This window comes from Watersipora subatra, chromosome 1 (genome assembly GCF_963576615.1).
Source record: "Watersipora subatra chromosome 1, tzWatSuba1.1, whole genome shotgun sequence".
Lineage (NCBI taxonomy): Eukaryota > Metazoa > Bryozoa > Gymnolaemata > Cheilostomatida > Watersiporidae > Watersipora > Watersipora subatra.
The window spans coordinates 28740686-28748931 of record NC_088708.1 but is presented as its reverse complement, the minus strand read 5'-3'; the positions used below and the strand labels follow the sequence as shown (position 1 = coordinate 28748931).

General features: G+C 35.0%; 1 long non-coding RNA gene across 1 annotated transcript; it reads right to left on the bottom strand.

The window, feature by feature from the left end:
* Nucleotides 1-3585: 3585 nt before the first annotated feature.
* LOC137410499 (uncharacterized) lies at nt 3586-4934 on the bottom strand. The gene is made up of 2 exons (XR_010981217.1): nt 4804-4934; nt 3586-4146 (listed from the first exon to the last, which is right to left on the bottom strand). It is a non-coding gene; the product is annotated as an uncharacterized lncRNA (long non-coding RNA).
* Nucleotides 4935-8246: the final 3312 nt, after the last annotated feature.

The following is an 8246-nucleotide window of genomic DNA, read 5'->3' as shown; positions in this document are numbered from 1 at the left end:
ATCGAGCAGACTTCGTCAAACCTTGATCAGGTAAAAAATTTTGTGAATTTTCGCGAATCATTTTTAGTCAGTTGACAAAAGTTTTTTCAAAAGTTTTTTTCGAAACTTGTTACCTGATCAAGATTTGACGAAGTCTGCTCGATCGCTAGCTAGTGTGCGCGCAGCTTCCACACGTAGTAGAATATATCATAGCAGTTGGACTGTTTTGTCTTTCCAATTAAAGCTGCAGCAGTCCACAATTTCATTCCAATAAATAAAATAAACTGTTATGTAATTTACACCATGTATAGGTAATATTTCTCTAGTTACTTGTGTGTATTTTACTTTTAAATGAGTGTCTGCAATAGGCCCTTCTCATGTTTGGATTAATAGTACTCTCATATGTTTGTCATAAACTCTGCTTCCTAGAGGAAGCGGCACGAGAAGTTTACAAACTATATGTATAATAATAATAATTTTTTCATGTTTTAATTTATGTCAAAACCAATTAAAATTCGTTTTTCTCAGCCTGCTTATAAACGTTTAAAATCTAGTCGTCGTACCTCTAGCCATTGTGGAGGAATTACAGCAGTTTTGTGATGATTAGGAGCTCACAATAGGAGAGGCCTTGTTGACAGCGGGTAAGGTTACACCTCTCAATACCTTTATAAATAGTTAATGTTTGTAGGCTATGCTCACTGAACATGCTAAAAATATTTTTGTACATAGATTTGTACATTGCGTTGAAAGCAACGGACAGAGGAAAACGCCAGATTTTTTGATACGCACAGATTTCAACGATCGCTCATTGGTTGCATCATCCAACGATACATTTCTATGCATATATGAAAGAAGTGCACATAGGGAAGCTAGAAATCTCCTAAACATATCTGGTAAAAAAATAAAACACTGCTATATTGCCACTTTTTTATCAATGCACTTAAAATGGACAAGTTTTCGTGTGATATTTTTGTAATATATAAACAAGTTGATAAAAACAAGAATAAAATCCAATAGTAATAAGTTTTGTTGACTTTTTAACACAGTTTGACTGCTTGTACTCATCAACAGCGGTATGGGATAGCTCCTCAGAGATTTGTACCTGAACAGAGCACCCATAAGTATATGGGTAATACGTTTGTTTTTGTAATCAATAGCAGGCTATCTTTAAAAAGGTTCTAAGGAAGCCTCAGATAGAAAATGGTATAGCTATAATGTGTTACTTATAGCATCATGTATTAACCAAGTGCATAGTTTGCTATAATTATAGCTTTAACAATTTACAATTACATTTATCATTGACCTGTACTACTGCTCGTATGTAGCCTTGACCTGTACTACTGCTCGTATGTAGCCTTGACCTGTACTACTGCTCGTATGTAGCCTTGATGAATGACCATAAACTGTTCCATAAGGAAATCACTCTTGATTAACATAAAGCTGTTTGTTTTGGCAGCTGCTACATCTTTAATAAAGATATTAATTGGTTCGCTTATGTTGATCCATGTCAGTTTGACAACTGCCAGCAGGTGCCCTTACTTCCTGACAAAAGTGAATTTATAGAATTGTCATTAAGGTACCTACCATATTGAGAAGTTTTAAATTTAATATCTATAAAATAAGGCACCCTAAATAAACATCATTTAGACAAGACGGTTGTAGGGATTACATAACACTGCAAACACGTTTTCAATGGCGTTTATCAGCTTTTTCAACTCTAATGTTAAACAGTCAGTCAGCATGCATGACTTAAAACATTAACAAGTAGATCCGATCCTCAAAAAAACCCGATATAAGTACCGAAAGGACGTCAACCATTTGTAACGTAAACGTCAATCAAATTTATTTACACAGGATGTCAGTTTTTTATGCTTCTGTCTTATTTAAAATAAAACTATTCAGGCAGTATTACCATATAGTAGTCAGATGGTGTTACCATATAGTAGTCAGGTGGTGTTACCATATAGTAGTCAGGTGGTGTTACCATATAGTAGTCAGGTGGTGTTACTATATAGCAGTCAGGTGGTGTTACCATATAGTACTCAGGTGGTGTTACCATATAGTAGTCAGGTGGTGTTACCATATAGTAGTCAGGTGGTGTTACCATACAGTAGGTAAATGGTGTTACCATACAGTAGTAAAGTGGTGTAACCAAATAGTAGGCAGGCGGTGTTACCTTATAGTAGTCAGGTGGTGTTACCATATAGTAGTGATTCATTTATAGATTTACCTGATTATTAAGTACTTCGTTATTATTGAAAAGCAAGAATTCCTAATCAGGCATTACTGTTTGACAAAAGAAATGAGAAGGAATGCAGACCTTTAACTGGACTCAGCCTTGATCGCACAAATGATCTGTACTAAGCATAACTAAAAAAATTTAGCTTAAAGTTATTTGTCAAAGGCCTTTCAGAAGTTGCCGCCTCATTTAGCAAAAAGATTAGCGCTACAGGACCAAAAGAAACGTCACCGGTGTTTGCTGAATGCACAGACCATAAAGATAACAAGTGGAGTGTTAGCATTGGGTTATTATAACAATGTTTGCTTGTCTTATCTCGCTAGCATAGTGTATACGAATAATGTGAGACTAACTAGAGAACGCTCCATCAAATAGCAATTTTGTACATAGCGCAAGCTTTGCTGGAATCTCAATGTATAGTACATATAGATTAACACATATTGCTAGTAAGGTAGTCGTAAAATACTAAACAGAAATAAGTGTTTAAAATGAAATTGCACTTTTATTGATTTTGACAACTAGAACTGTTTTCCAAGGCACTAAGAGCTTTTATACAGTTCGTTTAACCCATGATACATGTTGGCACTTTTATAGAGTAAATTCCTTCTTTTTTCTCTTTTGTTAATTGGTTGCTAAAACCAGGACTGTTCTCTGGTTTAGCCTTTGATTCTGCAGTTGTTCTTCATTAGGCTGGTTTTAAAGCTAATCTCTCTGCATTTCTTCAATAATTTCCTTTCTTTCGTAAAGTTAGAAATAAGGCTAGGAGTAAAGCAACTACGTGAAAAGCTGTTCCTATTCTGTTCCTGGCACTTGGCTTATGTTTTCACATCTTCCCTTATCAAGCTGTCAGCCATTGATGTCAGAATTTTCTATTTGAAGTGCTATTCTATTTTAGATGGCAACAATGATGATGGCAACACATCATTGTTGCGCCTGCTGATGTTTCTCAAATATCTCAGCGCGCATGTACAACTTACCAAGTCAACTCCTAATGAATGTGTAGCAAATGTATAATATTTGTTTTGATGTTATGATGGTTACCTTTCAGTACTCGTCGTTATTAATGAGTCAGTTTTTGCCATTTTTATTATTATCAAGTTTTTTCCGATAGCTTGACAAATTCATTTTTAGTCACCCGCTAATCTGTGTTTGTGTATGTTTTGCTGAGAATCTATTTTGTACTAGCTACCCTTTATTAATTTATAAACTCACTTGGTGGAAGGAGTTGTCTACACGTTAGTTATTGGTGTAGATCCAACAATAGGCATTGTCTAGTAGTTCCAACTTTTTTTACTAAAGAAACCTTTGCTAAAAGTGTCAGAATTACCTGTTCTGTTTAGTCTAGGAATTTATAATAGGTTAGAAGCTGTTGCAAGATATAGTGGTTTATTGCGTAATATGATAGATAACCAAATATGGTTAACGGCTAAAAAACAAAAACAATAAAATCCTGGTAGGTAAACTTATAAAATAATAATAATATAATTGATAAAAAACTGTGGATAAGAACAAGGATTGAGCATGGTAAGAGAAGATATTATCAGCAACTCTGTATGAAACTAGAGAATTCCTGGATCATCGGGTGTCGTGCAGAGTATCTGCTGTACCGGTGCGAGCTTCGGTACTATCAAGTTATGTTTAGCAAGACCAGAGTCACTAATACAAGTGTTACTTTTGCGACCGACTCCGTTGCTATAACCTTTGCCTGGCCCTGAGTAGCGGGTATGTGTCAAAGCAGCATCGATCTCATCTGTTGTGATGGACGGTGGAGGCTGCGATGCTACCTGTTTCTGATTGCTCACTCGCACGGGTACGTCCAGTGTAAGAGTTTTGTTAAGGGGGCAGGAAACTTTTACTGTCTGCTTTGTAGCCAACCGAATAACCGTGTTGGGTTCTTGCGTTGAATAGGAAAGGGACTCCATTGGGAACTGAAAATTTGAATAGGTGCGAGATAGTAGTAGTTGTACACTTTGGAGGTGATTCTAGAGCTAGAAACTAGATTAGGGTTAACACATAGATAGTACGTGGCAGATAGTAGGCCTACTTGAAGGCAGTGGGCAGCGAGAAGAAAAGACAAGGGTATATGTATATACTATATTACAAAAAGATCACACCGTCTCGTTCACTCTTGCGAATGCCCTCAACAAAAATTAGACTTAATCCCCGCCGTCTTTTGCGATGTATGCAATATCCACTGGTTAACATCGCTACATGTATTTGAAACACATTTTCGCAAAATGGCAAAAAAATGCAGTTAATGAAGATCTAGCATGGTGTGTAGGTATGCATATAAAATATTTAGCTATCAAAACAGAAATAAATAACCTATTGCATTTTACTGTCACTGCTAAAGATTTCTTCTGTGCTATAATCAGCTAGAATAATAATTAAAACCCATAATTTAAATATGTATAGTAATAGGAGTTTATGTCTGATTGCTGAACCATCATATCTACCAGGTAAAATGCACATACAAAGTTACCTGTTGTTTGTTAGCACAATAACGAACACAAGAATAAATGCTGTACCCAAGTGACAGACTGCTATAGTTGTTGGGACATATGAAATGTTTAAAAACTACACACCTGCTTGTAAGCTTCACTCGTGTTTCAAGCACCTGCTCGTGAGCTTCACGCGTGTTTCAAGGTCCTGCGCGTAACGCCAGCTAAGCGATCAGTGATGCCTAATCGTGATCTACTGCAGCTTTTATGCCAGGCGAGAGTACAACAAATGACTCAACCTGATGGCGTATCAAAGGCTTTTATCTGCTCCAGTGAACCACTCGCTCCCACTCCGTGGTTAGACAAAGAATTCATTTGAGATTGTTTACGGAGGAAAATTTACCACCAAGCAGTAATTTGATATGCGATGTTGCTGTTCAGTCTAACTGGATGCAGACTGCGGCTGATGCCTAACAGATAACTTCAAATAGTTGTTTTGTCCCAAGTAGACAGGCTTTGGTTTTGATTAGTTTTATATTTAGTTGCTAGTAGGAGCGAGCTTGGATTTTACTCAAAGCTCTTGTCTGAAAAGTTTGTGGCATTACTTGTAATATATGAATGAGATGATATAAATTTACACTAGAGTAAGAAATATAATATTTAATTACAGTAATATTATGACACAATAATATTATCATACGGTAATATTACGATATGGTAATATTACGATACGGTAATATTACGACGCAGTAATATTATGATACGGTAATAATACGATACGGTAATATTACGGTATAGTAATATTATGATACAATAATATTATGATACAGTAATATGAAAAGTTAATAATTAATGAATTATTAGGTAGGCCTATTGTACAGACTTGTACTGCAAGTAATTATAATGAATGAGTATATTGCGGAAATTGTTTATGACACGAAGTCATACCCTCCTTACCCAGACAGCTTCACTTCTGCTTATGCAGGTGGCCATTTGGTGAGCTCTCCAGCTATTCAATAGATATGCCAATTATAAAATATTAAATACTATATTACTTAAATAGTAAATGCTTAGAATGTAAACCTCCAGACAAGACTTCCTGATTGTCTTCTCTTACAAACTCAAAACTAAAATTAAGTCATTATCTTGTTGCTTGCTTTAATTTCAGCCAATAACTGGTTAAAAGGCTACAAAGCTATTGAGCTGAGTGAAATTCAGACAATATTTACACAAGCCATCAACTCTTAGAACACATTTGAATCATGCTTTTTCAAAGTGTAGGTGTTTTTCTTTTGTCAATTGTATTAATGTTAGCCTATAACTAGTTCCAAGGCTAACTGTGTTACTATTTTGAGAGAAATACAAATCAACTAATATTTGTACAAATTCGAAGTCTTAGAACAAATTTGAATAGATCTTTATTCGAACACGAGAGCGCTTACAAAGTGGCATTTCTAGGAATCCATTCTCCTAAGTCTTGCAACACCTGTCTTTCCGGCATACCAATACCAACATGGCACACTCTTGCAATCCAAGCTTCACACGTATATCACTTGTAAATACTGTGTGTTTACTATGGCCTCTAGCTCAGCTTTAGACATCCCATAAAGTTTCAGATCATCCATTACAAGCCTGTCCCCCTTGTCAGAACTTTTACCCCAGAGTACATAGGATCATAGGCTTTTAATAAAGTGTGCTTTACACGTACAGAAAATCCATTTAACAATTTTATTTATTTTATTAGTCTTATTTCCAACATAAGATACAGAACTAGAGCTAATGCATGTATTAGAATTTGAGCTAATGCATGTATTAGAACTCGAGCTAATGCATGTATCAGAACTCGAGCTAATGCATGTATTAGAACTAAAATAATTTTCAACATAGAACATTCAAAATTTTTCAATTCATTGCTGTTTTGAGAGAGGACGGAGAGACCAAAGGTAAGAGATAAAAAGAAAATGAAAAAATGAAGTACAAAGTAAAATAAATTAATAAGCTAAATTTTATGTAAACAATGTTAGAGTACGTTATGCCGCGTATGCTGCATCTCCATTGCTAATACTTCTAAAGTGAATGTAGAAAGACAATAAAAACTCTTTTAGTAATCTTTATTTGATTCTTATAGTTTTACACTGGTTTTATGAAATCTATTTTCAATGCAAAGTATTTATATTGAAGTTGTTAAAGGCTCTGGGATAAATTACACAATTTGTGGTACCTGTATATTTACAGTACAACGGACTCTTGCCATATGATTTTAATTTGTTCTGGTGTCGACATCGTAAGGCAAAAGTGTTGTATAGAAGGGTATAGAAACCCATAGTAATTATCTAATGCAAACATACCGTAATGGAGATCATCAAAATTTTACATTCGTACTGTACATATTAAAAATTAGTAACAAAATAGAACGTTAACTTTAGTAATTATAGTTACCTGCAGTAGCTTTACTGTGTTTAGTGGTTACGATCTGCAATAAAATGTAACATTACAATGTAATAGGTGCAGTACGTTTCATAGGTAGTTCTTGCCTTCGAGACAGATGTATACCAAAAACGTTAAATTTAACTTAAATGGATTTAGCTAGTCGAACAAACACTTGAAGCGACGTTTTAGTATGTATTTTACTAAACTCAACTTCCACTTTGTCATCACCTAAAATTTTATCACCTATTTCCAGTTTCGTTTTTACTATAACTTTTAATAAATCATGCTGAACTGAGAGAGAATGAGCATCGTATCTCTTTCAGGCATTGTGAGAGGGATTGCAGCGACTAGCATCTTTGTTATTCCACCGTATTTAGCACACCGACTGCTGAACTCGAATTTCGAAAGAAGTTTTCGTTGATAGCCTATTGTATGGTGACAAAAATATCGTTTAAAAGGGACAAAAAAACATCGTGTTCCACATCGTAAGGCGAAAAAATTGTATACTAACTCGAGGGCGCCCTGTAGGCTACATGTATATTTACAGTGTACTCTTATAGGAACATTACTCTAAAAGATGACACTTTTAATATCTGAAGCAGATCTGAGAAGGAACTACATATATTAGTATAAAGATGCAAAGATTTAAAGATTAAATTTAAAAAATCTTTCGTTGGAATAAAATATATGCTGGAATATGATGTACATTTGCAATTAATTGGAATGCTCTTTTTTGCAACAAAAATGTATCATTTGTCTCGTGAAAATTCTTAGAGGTAGATAATAAATGTGTATGACAAATATTTCTATTTGAAATGAAAGTATTGCCAATAAATTGTTATAATAATATAAAATATGGAATAGTTAGAAGAAGGTTCTAACTGGCTAGACGTTTCATGCAACATTTAAAAGGCGTATTGGGTTTTTAAAAAGACGCCACCATTACCCTAAATAGCCTTAGGTAGATGTAGTCTCTTTGGAAGGATTTCAACATTACCCTATAGCCTTAGGCACACGTGGTCTCTTTGGAAGGACTTCAGCGTTACCCTACAGCCTTAGGTAGATGTAATCTCTTTGGAAGGACTATAGCATTACCCTAAATAGCCTTAGGTAGATGTAGTCTCTTTGGAAGGACTTCAGCGTTACCCTACAGCAGG